At 37.2% G+C, this 13,108-nt stretch overlaps 1 long non-coding RNA gene across 1 annotated transcript in view; it reads left to right on the top strand.

Moving 5' to 3' along the window:
* The window catches only part of LOC137769294 (uncharacterized), a 169,064-nt gene that overhangs the window by 79,490 nt on the left and 76,466 nt on the right, over positions 1 to 13,108 (top strand). The gene's annotated exons all lie outside the window — the stretch shown is intronic.

Below are 13,108 nucleotides of genomic sequence, written 5' to 3'. Positions count from 1 at the left end.
CCGAAAAATTTATGTGACTCGCTTTATTATGGTGGTCTGGAACCAAATGTGCAATATCTCTGAGGTGTGCCTGTAATTTTAAAAGGCTATTTTAGAATGAGGTCATTTTTATGTGTTCTTTTAGATACCTAACACACAACGTAGGTCTAATAAATAGTACATAATTACCTCTAGGGAAAAATTGCATTTTAGATCTTCATTTTCTCTGCCACAGAACAGAATGCGAAACTAAAGCAAGAAAGATAAGGATTTATACAGCAGTCCCAGCTGTACACTTAACATGGTGCTGGAGTATTATGGTCAATGTCTTCTGTTTTGGGGGAGATCAAAACCGTCCTATCAGAGATCATTTTCAGACTTTTAGCAATATTGTGTTTCAACTCTTTTTTTAAGAGTGTACGTGCTGTTATATGGATGATTATGGAGAAGCAGAAAAAATGAGGTTTAAAATACCAGAGGATTAGACTTTGGTAGCTTATTAAATCAATAGCACCCGGAAGACTGTACATAAAATGATTTCCATACGTAAAACCTGTTGTTTTGTACAAGATGGAACACATCTGATGAGGAGCAGACCTGCCTGTTACCTCTGGATGGATGTAGCTACATAATGTGTGGGGCCTTGTGCAAAATAAAAGTGCAGGGCCCTTTGGAAGAGTTACAGCAGAGCGTGACACCAAGTCTGGTGTTCTTCTAAGTGCAGGGCTCTGTGTGACTGAATAGGGCTCATGCCCATGAAGCCAGCCCTTCCTCTGGCTGTGCTTGCCCAGGATGCCAGGGAAGCGTTCTAATCCTCCAGATGTAACCCGTCTTCCTCCCTATTTCACTCATGATGCCCATCATTCTATCTTGGGCACTTATATCCTCTCCCTGGTAAGATACCATTGCCCGTAAGGTATCAGGCACTATAATCTCCATGGGTATGAGTTTTGTAGATGCTTACAGCTGAGAGCAGGTTTTGTATATGGTAAGATGGAGAGAAACTAGGAGTGGGAGAGAGAGAAAGGGCGGGAGGCCACAGGAGGCTGCCAGGGCGTGGCGTGAGGATCTTGAGTACCTGTGGAAGGAGGTACCCTGTTGAGGGGGATCCCTGAAATGGCCTAGTAGGAATGGAGTGAAGAAAAAATGTTTTTATATTCACGGTTTTACATGGATTTTATGTTAGGTCCTTTTCAGATTGAGAAGGTGAGTTTGGGTGTCTGTATGCATATGCTAGGGGGTTGTAAACTGCAGGGATTAAAGATGAAAGGAACTCCTCCTTTAGCTACAGATGCTGGGTTCTTCTTTTATGCCTCAACAGAACCTATAGCAGTTTACTCACTCTCATGCCTAGCAGCTCCAAAGATGGTTCCTGGGAAAAGCTTTCACCCTGCCTTACAATACACCTACTCATTACTTCAAAGCAGAGGTTGGATGTTTTTAATGTGGGAAAACAGGGAATGACCTCAAATTTTGTAGTGAAACATCAACTATCCATATACCTGTGGGATGTACAAATCATGTTGATCTTTTCTGTTAACATAGAGAAAGGCAGGATATCAGTTACCTGTTATCACTATAATGCTATATAACAAGCAACCAAAAACACCCCAGTGTTTTGCAACAATAAGCATTTATTTAATGCACAGATTTGTGGTTTCCCTGGCCTGGGCTGGGCTTCGCAGGGCTTGCTCATGTGTCTGTGGCCAGCCACACAGGGCAACTAGGCAACTCTGTTGTTCTTGGTTAGTCTCGCTCCCGTGACGGGGCGTCGGCAGACTGCTGGTTGGTATGGATATTCTTATCGCAGCGGCTAACTTGGCTTGATTCCATGGGCCTACTGTCCTCTAGTAGACTAACCTGGATATTTTTTCACGGCAATGGCAGAGGACAAGAGGCGGGCAGAGTCATAAAAGTACTTTTTCACGCTTCTGCTTGCGTCACGTCTGTTAACATCCCGTTGGCTCAAGCAAGTTGCAAGACCAGCCTAGATTCAAATGGTAAGGAAGTTCATTCTTCCTTTTTAGGGAGCAAAACTGTAAAGGCACATGGCAAAAGATGTGGATAAAGAGAGGAGTGAAGAATTGAAATCATTTATACAATCAGTTTACCACAGTTGCTAGTTTGGGCACTTACCAGTTAAACTAATAGTCTATCAAAAGTCTTGCCAAGACTTAATATTTAGAGTAAAAGGACATGCTAAGTTTTTTTTTTTTTCCTTTGTATTTTTTAAGGTTTACCTTCGAATCAAGTTGGATCACTCAGAAATATTATACCTATACACCAGTTTTAAATACATTGTCTCTTAGGCCCAATCCACCATTCTGTGCCCTGCTTTGTGAAACTATGGTTGAACCCTATGAACATTTCTCCTTTGACAGCTGCCTTGATGCTAATCTGTCAATACAGGATGCTGGAGGGACCCTATTGAAGTGATGGTGACAAAAAGACCCTCCCTTTCCAGGCTCCAGTACTCAATCCATTGTATTCATCATGGAACTCAGTGGGTCAGCGTGTAGATGGCCCGTGGGGCTGGCCTCAGGGGCCCTCGTGGACTGGCTCCTGCCTCCCACCTAACGGCTGTTTCTGTGGCAACTCTGGTCACATCCTCAGGTTTCTTCCTCCTTACCTGGCTGGGACATTTGTACAGACCAGATGGGGGTCTGTTACCCTCTGGCAGGTTTCCTCCCCTGTGATGTGGTAGCTCTATCCTCTTCAAAGTCCTTAGTTCTTCTTTGCCTCCTTGCTTGCATCTCCTCAGAATAGTAGTTTCTTTTCTGCAAGTGCTATATTGGAATCCCTTAAACCGGAGGTTGGCAAGCTCTGATAAGTGAACAAAATAAGGGGATATATACTTATCAAATTAGTTAAAAATTCAGAGTTAGGATAATAGCTAATTATGGGAAAGCTGTGGGGAGGCAAGTACTCTAATGCAAGGCTGTCACGAGTGTGCTGACTTTTGGGAGGTCAATATGAAATATACTATATGTAATTATATATGCAATATGTAATGAAGCCCTTACAGTGCGCATATACTCCTTAGCTCAGAAATTCATAAAATAATGAGGATGTTTGAAGACTTACATACAGATCTGTTTATTGCGGTTCTGCAAAAACTGGGAAAGCTTTAAATATCCAACAGTTGGGACTGGCTGAATAAATTGTAGCATATCCATGGATTAGACTACTTATACTCATGTTTGAAAATTATATTTATTAACATGGAAAAATAGTCATAATGTGTTTTAATTCTTGTGCTTGTAACAAAATATATTTTGCAATGTTTAAAAGAAAGAATAATCAGCTGGGATTGGAGAGATTTTGCTGTCTTCCTCCATTTCTTCATGAGTTTTTCAGGTTTAAATATTTTTTAAGCTCCCTGTTATCCAGTATTAAGTGATGTCAATCCCTCTACCACTAGATCACCCAGTGAAACCCTACCTTTTCTTATTGTTAAGAAGGCTTTTCATCTTCTCCAACTCAATATGTGGTCTTTATTTAATATTTGTTTATATCCATTGTACTGGTCCTGCTCACGGGGTAGAATCCCAGATATCTCCTTGGCATTGAGTTATCATTAGAGCCTGGCTTTGGTGTTTTGGGGAAGATGCTAAACATCAGTGGATACCAAGAGCTCACAAGAAGATAGAGGTGATGGTCAAACACAAGCTCTTCAAATTGGGGATGAAGTTTCCTGACTTCTTTCATTTCTTCTGATAAAGATCCCACCCCTGTCATATAATATAAAATACAGAGTTATAGGGGTGGAGGTGGTATGGACAAGACTTGGGAAGATTGGGAAATATTATTCTGTGGGAGGTGGTTTCTTGAGATACATGTATGTCATGGTCAAAAAACACATCCCTTGAGATTGGCTGGTGGTGTCACTCTCTGCCTTCTGAGGCCTCTTCAGCGTCTCCTAGTCTTCATCACCTCAGCGACTACAGAAGCCACACCTACTAAGGGAGAGAGATCCAGTGTGGGTGATGGTGTATACTATCTAAAGAAGGCCGGAAGAGGCCTCTTTAAGTGATAGAATTATGGATTTTTTCCCTTTGTGTTTTAAAATTTTTCTACCATAGATGGGTAGTGTTTGTGTAAGTGTTAATAATAATAAAAGTAATAAAAAGGTATTTGGGGTTAAAAAAAAGCCTCAATTCAAAGGAATATATCTGAGGTAGAATTTCATGTCTTCTGAATTGCCTGTCTTCCTTCCAAAAATCACAGTGCTTAACTGACTACCTTTCCCATCTATGGACAAGGACAGAGTTTATGAGTATGACAGGCAGAACAATATGCAGTCCTGAAAAATCTTGTTTATCCTTGAACTGTCAGGGACACTGTAATGCTCAATTCTAGGGGTCACTACTCACATGTCTTGCATGTGAGCAATGCCCCATTGGGAAATGTAGAGCTGCTGTGCTCTCCTGTATATTAATTTACTTCTAAATTATTTATTTAATCTGTCGAGAATAAGAAGGAGACCTAGAGGACATTCTAGATTGCTTCATAATTTAATGGGTTAAGACAGTTTCTCTAAGAGCTATATTAACTTTGACAATTGACTAACTGTCCAAATAGAACAATTTACTTCTCTAAACCATTTTTCAATTCTTGAAGGTCAGAGTCATTTATTTGATTTCTTACAAACTGGGATTCCTGGTATTAAGTTAGGGGAGGCTCATTAAAATAAATTGATTTAGAATTGTTTAAAGTTTTTGATATGTGTGGTTGGCTCTAGTGTCTTCTAGGTATTGGATTAAATATTTTAAATTGAAAATTTTGGTTTTAGTCTGTAGGTTATGTAGCTGACATATCTTTGGACAAAGCAAGATTAATTAAAACACTGTTGTTATATTTTTTCAATTCAAGTCCTTGGAGTTTTGAGAGTGAAGTTGTGTATGACTTCCTTATCAGAAAGCCACAACTTGTTCCAAGTCTGAGTCTCACTGCTTCTAATTTCTTTGGGTCTCGTGTTGACATTAATCTGCTCACACAGAGAGAAGGCTGGCTGGCACTGTGGAAGGAACCCTGGCATGGAGCCATAAGACATTAGGTGCAGTCTGGGCTCTGTCACCAGCTAGTGACAGCCTGAATGCTTGACTTCCTGTTTTATTATCTGTAAAATGAGAACAATGATATCTCTTTCTCTGACCCTCATTCTTTTGCTTCCCTCTTTCCCTTTTAAGGACCCTTGTGATTACACTGGGTCCAACTGGATGGGTAATCCAGGATAATCTTTCTATTTTTACATCAGCTAATTAGTAACTGTACTTCCCTCTGTGCAATCTTAATTCCCCTTTGCCATGTAAACGGACATATTCACAGGTTCTGGGGATTAAGGTGGACACTTTGGGAGAGCATTATTCTGCCTACTGCATTGCTGTACTCTCTTTACTGGGTAGTTAAAGGAATAAGATATAAAAGTATATTAACGTTATGAATTACTACAATTATGTAATTTAAGATATTGTCTGGATAAAGCATTTTCATGTGTTTCAAGATGAAACAGACCTAAAAACTCATCCCATCAACCTTTGCTATTACCATGGGAACATGAAGGAAGAGATTAGACTAGTTTAGCAGAAGCCAAGGAACACCAAAGATTGCCAGCAAACCAGCAGAAGCTAGGAAGCTAGGAAGCTAAAGGCATGGAACATTTTCTCTCTTAATCTTTGACTTTCTAGCCTCTAGAACTAAGGCAATAAATTTCTTTAAGCCATCCAGTTTTTAGTACTTTGTTCCGGCAGCTCTAACAAACTGATATATCTCTCCAGTCACTGAAGTGGGAAGCTTGAAGGTGGTGAGAGACTGACAAGAGTTCCAGTCTATCCTTGGGGTTCTAAGCCAGCCTTGCAGGTTCGTTTGTCCTTGCTTCTCTTATTTCACATCTGACTTTCAAACTGCTTTATCTACCGATCTCAGGTTCTAGAATCATGTGAAGAGGCAACAGCTTCACAGAGACAGTCTCCCATAATTTCGTGAGGTCAATCAAATTCATATAATAAAATCTTTCTCTCTTTCTCTCTCTCTCTACACACACAAACACACGCACACGCACATACACATACACATCTCCTAGGGGCTCTGTTTCTTAGATTAAGCCCTGATTGATGTAGAACCCTTTATATATTCTTAATACCAGTCCTTAGTCAGATATGTTTTGGAAACATTTTTTTCCCCCCAGTCTGATTGTCTTTCCATTTTCATAATGATGTTTTCAGATAACAACAATTTTTTTTATCTTGGTGAAGTAAAATTTATTGGCCAGTGACTTTTTTGGTCTGGTCTAAGAAATCTTTGTTTCAAAGTCATGAAGATATTATCCTACCTTTTTTCAGCATGGTATAAGCTGGTGATCAAAGTTTTTTTTTTAATGGATTTTCAGTTGTTCCAATACCATTTATTAAAATGACCTTTCTTTCTTCGTTGGATTGCTTTAGTATCTTTGTTTGTTCTGGTTTTTTTGGTTTGTCTATTTTGGCTGCGCCATGTGGCATGAGGGATCTTAGTTCCCTGACCAGGGACTGAACCTGTGCCTCCTGCAGTGCAAGCGTGGAGCCTTAACCACTGGGCCACCAGGGAAGTCCCACTTTAGTATCTTTGTTGGAATTAATTGACTATATCCACATGGGTTTATGGCTGAACTCTATTCTGTTCCATTGATTTGCTTGTTTACTCTTGGGTCAAGATCACACTGTAATGACTACTATAACTCTATAGTAAACCTTGAAATCTGGGAATGTAAATCTCATAACTTTGTTTTTTTAGAAACTGTTACAGCTATTCTAGATTCTTTGAATTTACATATGAATTTCAGAACGAGTTTGTTAATTTCTTAAAAAAATCCTCCTGGGACTTTGATTGGGCCTGAATTTGATATGCAGATCAATTTAGGGACGTATTCGTGTCTTAATAATGTTGCTGTGCTATAAACATATAAACATAACATATATCTCCATTTATTTGGGTTTTTTCTTAAATATTCTCAGGAAATGGTTTTTAGTTTTCAGTGTAGAGGTTTCACACATCTGTTATTAAATTTATTCTTAAGTATTTTTAATCTATTGTCAATAGTATTTTAAAATATTTTCTAATTGTTTGTTGCTAGTACATATAAATGCAATTTATTGTTGTATACTGACCTTGAATCCAACAAACTTGTTAAATTCATTTGTTCTAATTTTAAAAAATAGATTCCTGGATAAAATCCAACTCACTGACAACACCAAATACTGGCAAGGATATGGAGCAACAGAAAAACTCATTCCTTGCTGGTGAGAATGCAAAATGTACAGCCTCTTTGGAAGACAGTTTGGCAGTTCTTTACAAAGCTAAATATAGGCCTACCATATGATCCAGCAATTGTGCTTCTAAGCATTTACCCTCAAGCCTGCACATGCATGTTTGCAGTAGCTTTCTTTAGAACTGCCAAAAACTGAAAGCAACCAAAATAGACTCCAACAAATTAATGGATGAACGAACTGTGGTACATCCATACAATGGAATATTATTTAGCAATACAAAGAAATGAGCTATCACCCATGAAAAGACATATAGGAAATGTAAATTAGTATTGCTAAGTGCAAGAAGTCAATCTGAATAGGCTGTGTATTCTGTGATTATGACTATGTGACATTCTGGAGAAAGCCAAGCTATGGAGACAGTAAAAAGATCAGTGGTTGCCAGGGGTCTGTGAGAGGAAAGGGGCATGTGCAGTGCAGACCTCAGCAGCGTGATGGCAGCAGGCGGCAGGGGGAAGGGGTGAGGGTGGAATGGTGGCCATGAGGTGGAGGGAGGCGACTCCTTAACCTCTGACCACATCAAAAGTAACAGAGTCTTAGGCCTCATGGTGTATAGCTGTTGCGGCTTGATTTTGAACTATAGAGGCTGTGGTTTTAGCAGTGTATTTGGGCCAAGTGGAGCCTTGTCAGATGACAGCAGGCCCCAGAAGGTTTAGGAAGTAGGTGCAGCTGATGCAAAGGAGGAGGTTTTTCCCCTTTCAGTATATAGGACTTTTAGATATTAAGGCCTAGAAAAATTATGTGATGCTTGTTCTGTAAAAGTCTACAGGTCAGGACTTAAAACTACAAGTAAGTTTCACGAGTGGCTTCAAGCACTGATATGTGTATTTCTAGCAGCCTGAGGTAGGTGGAGAAGAGAGGTGACTTCAAATCTGTTCCTCTTTATGTTGTTTTCAAGTCATTCTGGGCCAAGGGAGGATCATGTGGAGAGACTGACTGCTTGTGTTGTGTGTGCCTTGTTGACAGTCTTGTAGGGGATATTCTTCCTATCACGTGGCCTCAGTTGACTCTGGGTTTGTTAGTTACATAAGCCCTGATCATTACTTTAGAATTTAACACAAATTGTAGCTTCATCCATAAGTGTGGGATTAAGTAATAAACAACTAAGTAACATCAACGTTTCTGGTTCTTAAGAAGATGATGAATGAGCCAGGGTGGTTGGCTCCCTCCCCCAAATCAACCTTGGAGAAACTACAAAATCAAGAGGTAAAAATGAATTCAAGGAACTAAAAACAATGAAACCCCATGAAGAAATCCTTGTGACACTGAAGTCTCTGTTCACTTACTATGTATAGAGCAGGTAGATGGCTGCAGCCCAGGGTGGAGGGTGTTAGTAAAAGGATTTGTTGGAGGAACACAGTGGATAAGATAAACAATAGAAATCTGTGGAGGGTGATTATACAGCCTAAACAAATGTGGGGAGATAGATTCCATAGGCCTACCTAGTTTCATACCCTGAGGCAGAGGCTATAGCACAAGACTCAAGGCTACTGGTCACAAGAGTGTAGTAAACACAGGGCTCAAAGGGGAAATGGAAATGAAGAGATTTTGAATGTGCAAGAAAGTTACCTCAGATAAGACCCGGTGACTAAGGCTGACACCACTGTAAATTTCTAAATTTTGCAAGAACACAGTAATATCTCAAATGCCAGTTATCTGAGAACCAGGTGGATTTTCTCTCCAGGTATAGTAAACATAATGTCATTATTATTATGAGAATTAAATGCAAAGATGCAACTAAAGTGCTTAGCCCAGTGCTAGGAAAACAGGGCTCAACAAATATTAGCTGTCACTTAAAATTATTTTCAAGTTTAATCTGGGGGGTAGCGTACTCCATGAGTGGTCAACTGAACTTACTTGATATAACCTCTATTTTGCCAGTCATTTTCTTCAATATGACTCTCAAAAGAAAAAGTCTTATTATAAGGCAAGAAGAAATATGAAATGATGAAAATGATACATTTTCTATGAAATATGAAAATTTTCTATGAAAATTTATATATATCATTTCTATGAAAATGATATATTCTTGTAGAAAAATCTATGAACCTACAAGCAGAAGTACCCAGGAAATCCTTTTGGGATTTGGACATAAATGATACTGTTGGAGAGTAGCAGAGACTGCTTGGGCAAACGAACGTGTGTGATGTATTCTTGAAATAGAGCACAGAAATTGCACAGAGGCAAGAGATAATGAAGACAGATCTTTTCCTTATCTGGACATCTATTAGTTGGCTTATTTAGTTAAATCAGACACTACTTTGACAATTCATTTTTAAAGGTATAAAAGTGATAAAGTGAATTGCTTTGCTGGGCCTGATTCTGGCCAACAAGGAGCTATTGGCTGGTAAAATGGAAGTGATTGAAACCTTAGGATAAAGCAGCTTTTTATTATGACAATTTAAAAAACTACAGAAAAGTGAGTGATTAAACAAACATCCATGTACTTATCACCTGGATTTAATAATTATTCACATATTGCCTAGGGATCAGTTCTTTCTCTGGGTTTCTAATACTGCCAAATGCCGATATAGAAAACATTAAGTTAGCAATAATCGTTTGATAAGTCAAAAATAAAGGAATGGAGCTATTTATCAGGATAGTACCTCTTCTTGATATTATGCTACACCTAGTATTCATTTTGCAATTCTTTTGCCCATTATGAGTGAATTCCTTTCTGAGTTTTTCATGAGTAATCTTCATGTCTATAATTTCCCCCTTTGAAAAAAGTGGGTGGTCATTCATTCTCAGTGGGATGCACTATTTTTCAATATAGGGAAAAGATCATTTCAATGAAATACTTTGGATCTGAGAATTCCATACAGAGAAAAGTGAAGCAATTGGTGGTTTGACTTTTATTGATATGGAAAGTAATGATTCTGAGAAATATCTGTCTATATACAGTGCAGTGGTAGGGTGACTTCTACTTCAAAATAAATCTTGAATTTGTAAATAAAATAGTATTTCACCTTTATATGATACTATTCCTTCCAAGAGCTCAAAAATTTTTCAAATTTATTTCTCCATTTATTTTCATTATAGCTCTGTGATGTAGATAAGAAGGGATAGGTATAACTTAGTGATTCATATTCTAAAGGGAAAATGTATTTTGGGGATATTTTATTTGAAAGTCAAGAGAATATATCTTATTGTTTCTTACCAAGAATTGTAAAGACCATAAAATATATTGAAACATATAAATATATGTTTATAGTGTAGGTATCCCTTTTTTCTTGAAAATTTATAATTGATGCTTGTAACCCATAGGGTAGAAAAATGAAACACATAAAAATACTATATGCTTTGTTTTATGACTGTAGATGATATATGTCACTATACCTCTGAAAGCCAAGCATTTGTCTATCGTAAAACCTGGAAGCATAAAATCAGCTTAAATATATGCCTTGGTAAGAGTAGTAGTAGAGAGGGAAGAATGTTAGCAGGCTTGAGGAAGTCCTGTTAGATACTAACAAGAAAGATCATTAAAGCTGTTTCAGACAATACTCTTAATAGTTTCTGACAGTTCGAACCCTGTGCATGTAATTCTCATTGAAATGTGTTTGAAATCATATCTTTCATTGAAGAATATACACTAAAGTATTATTAGGTGTAATCTATTCTTATAGGGATTATAGGTAATTTTATTTCCCTATTTATATTTTCTAGTATTTATTGCTTATTTTTTTACAATAACACTAAGAAAGAGAAGAAATATGTGTTTTTTTTAAAGTTTTTCAGTACAATTTATTCTTCCTACATTTTAATTTACATTTATTAAGTGTCTTAGAAATATTACACTCAAAGTAATAGAGCTCAAGAGAGAGGCCATTAACTAAGAGGGGAACAGTCTCAGTGTGTCAACTTCCTAGTTAGCCTGCTCGCCTCCCCACTACACATATTTGCCTTCTGGTGGTTATTACTATGTAATTGTCTTCAAGTTGTGGCTGAAGCTTGAGTCTACGTCTGGCATCAGGCCAAGTCTGTGAATCCATGAATATAGGCCACCAAATGCACTTAGGGTACAGCCTGCTAAAGGTTCTTTCTTGACAGTCAATGATGATGAATGTGAAAAGACTGGCTATTCTCTTGGGAGAAGAAAATATACTCCACCTTAAGTGACAGCTACAGTTTTCTAACAGAAAAAATAATCAGCCAAGGGAGAGGATCAATGATAAGGATAGGGAAAATACTCTGAGAAGAGAGTAAGTACAATATATACATAATGGAATAAATAGTGAGGCTGTTCCTGAGTCCAAACTCTTATTTTTAAAAGTCTGATAAAAATTTACTCAATTACATTTTATACAGTAATATTTAGTGAGCTTTGTCCAAAAAGGCTATGTTTTAAATTTGTTTGTAAAAATAACAAAAGCTTTATCACTCAGTCTCTGGTCAATAAGAAAGGAAGAAAACCTGGCTAGAAGTAACAATAAATAATTTCACACAAAAGGCCAGGTGACATAAGAATAGTATATTAATTAATATATTTTCTTTGTATTTACAGTAAATCGATTTGTTAATACTGTGATAGAAAAAATAATCAGTCCACATTATGTAGTAGAAACAGGCTTTGAGGCTGATCATACCTCTCACAATAAAAACATTCAAGGATTCTTCCACATCTAAAGTACTTTTCAACATGACAGTGTTGGGTGAAGGTAAAACTGACAGAGTACTTTATGTCCTAGAATCAAGGAATCGAGGATATTACCAACCATTAAGCAAGCAGCAAAAAGCTGTTTCGTTTTTCCAGGACTATTTAAATATAGTAGTTACCATATGAGAATTTAATTTTACTTTGAGATATAAAAAGTAAAAACCCTAAATAGGGAAACTGCATTAATCAAAAGCAGCCCCAAACAAAAAAGCCATCAACAGAAATGAAACAAGGCATTCTTAACAAATGTTTCATTCCTAATGAAACAAGGCATGCATAAAAAGGATAATTACATAATACATACTTTAATGACCAGACTAATAAATAAATGAGGTAAATTTTACAGTCATTGGAACAAATAAACTATATTCAACCACTTAAGTGTTGTACTGATACTGCTTTTGTTTCAAAATATAAAGGAATATAATTAATCTAACATCTCAAAACTGCATACTTTGAATGTTTGCTTTTTTGATCCCCTTTTGAGATAGTAAAGGGGAACTGTGTAACAAAATATTATCTGAATATAAATTATCAACACCAATATGATACAATTATCATGTAATTGCCATTCTGTATATGCACAGTGGACATATTTTGAAAGCTAGGAAACAGATGAAAACAGACCGGTCAGAATTTTAAATTCAGACTAATCCATGATAATCTAGAACAGAAGAAGGCAAAAATAAAATTCACTAAATAGATATAACTTGATATCTTTTCCAAATTCAGTAGTCCACTAAGATGCAACTTCTAAACAAGTCTATTACCTCAAAGGTAAAAAGGAAGAAAACGTAAATCTCTTTTGAGCTTTAGTTTTCAAGTTTATGCTCTGAAAGAAGGCCAACATTAGTCAGAACAGCAATACTGTATCTTTGCTTTTGAATTTTGTATTTGCTTTTTCTATTTTAGTTATAGTATGGAATAGAGAGAAAAATATTAAATTATCAAGTCAAGGGTAAGTATTTCCGGCCAGTTCATGAAATATATTGAGCTAATGAGTTGGGTCAAGAATTTCCTACTATGCTGCTACATTTATTATGTATAGCCTTGGAATAGTAATTTGGGAGATGTCTATCATAACTACTGACGTCACTTTTCATGGTATACCAATTTCCACTTTTACTTTCTTCTCTCCTTTGCCACTTAAATGCATTATTTTAACCAC

Source organism: Eschrichtius robustus, chromosome 9 (genome assembly GCF_028021215.1).
Source record: "Eschrichtius robustus isolate mEscRob2 chromosome 9, mEscRob2.pri, whole genome shotgun sequence".
Lineage (NCBI taxonomy): Eukaryota > Metazoa > Chordata > Mammalia > Artiodactyla > Eschrichtiidae > Eschrichtius > Eschrichtius robustus.
The sequence above is the reverse complement of the archived record's forward strand: the minus strand, read 5'-3'. Positions and strand labels throughout refer to the sequence as shown.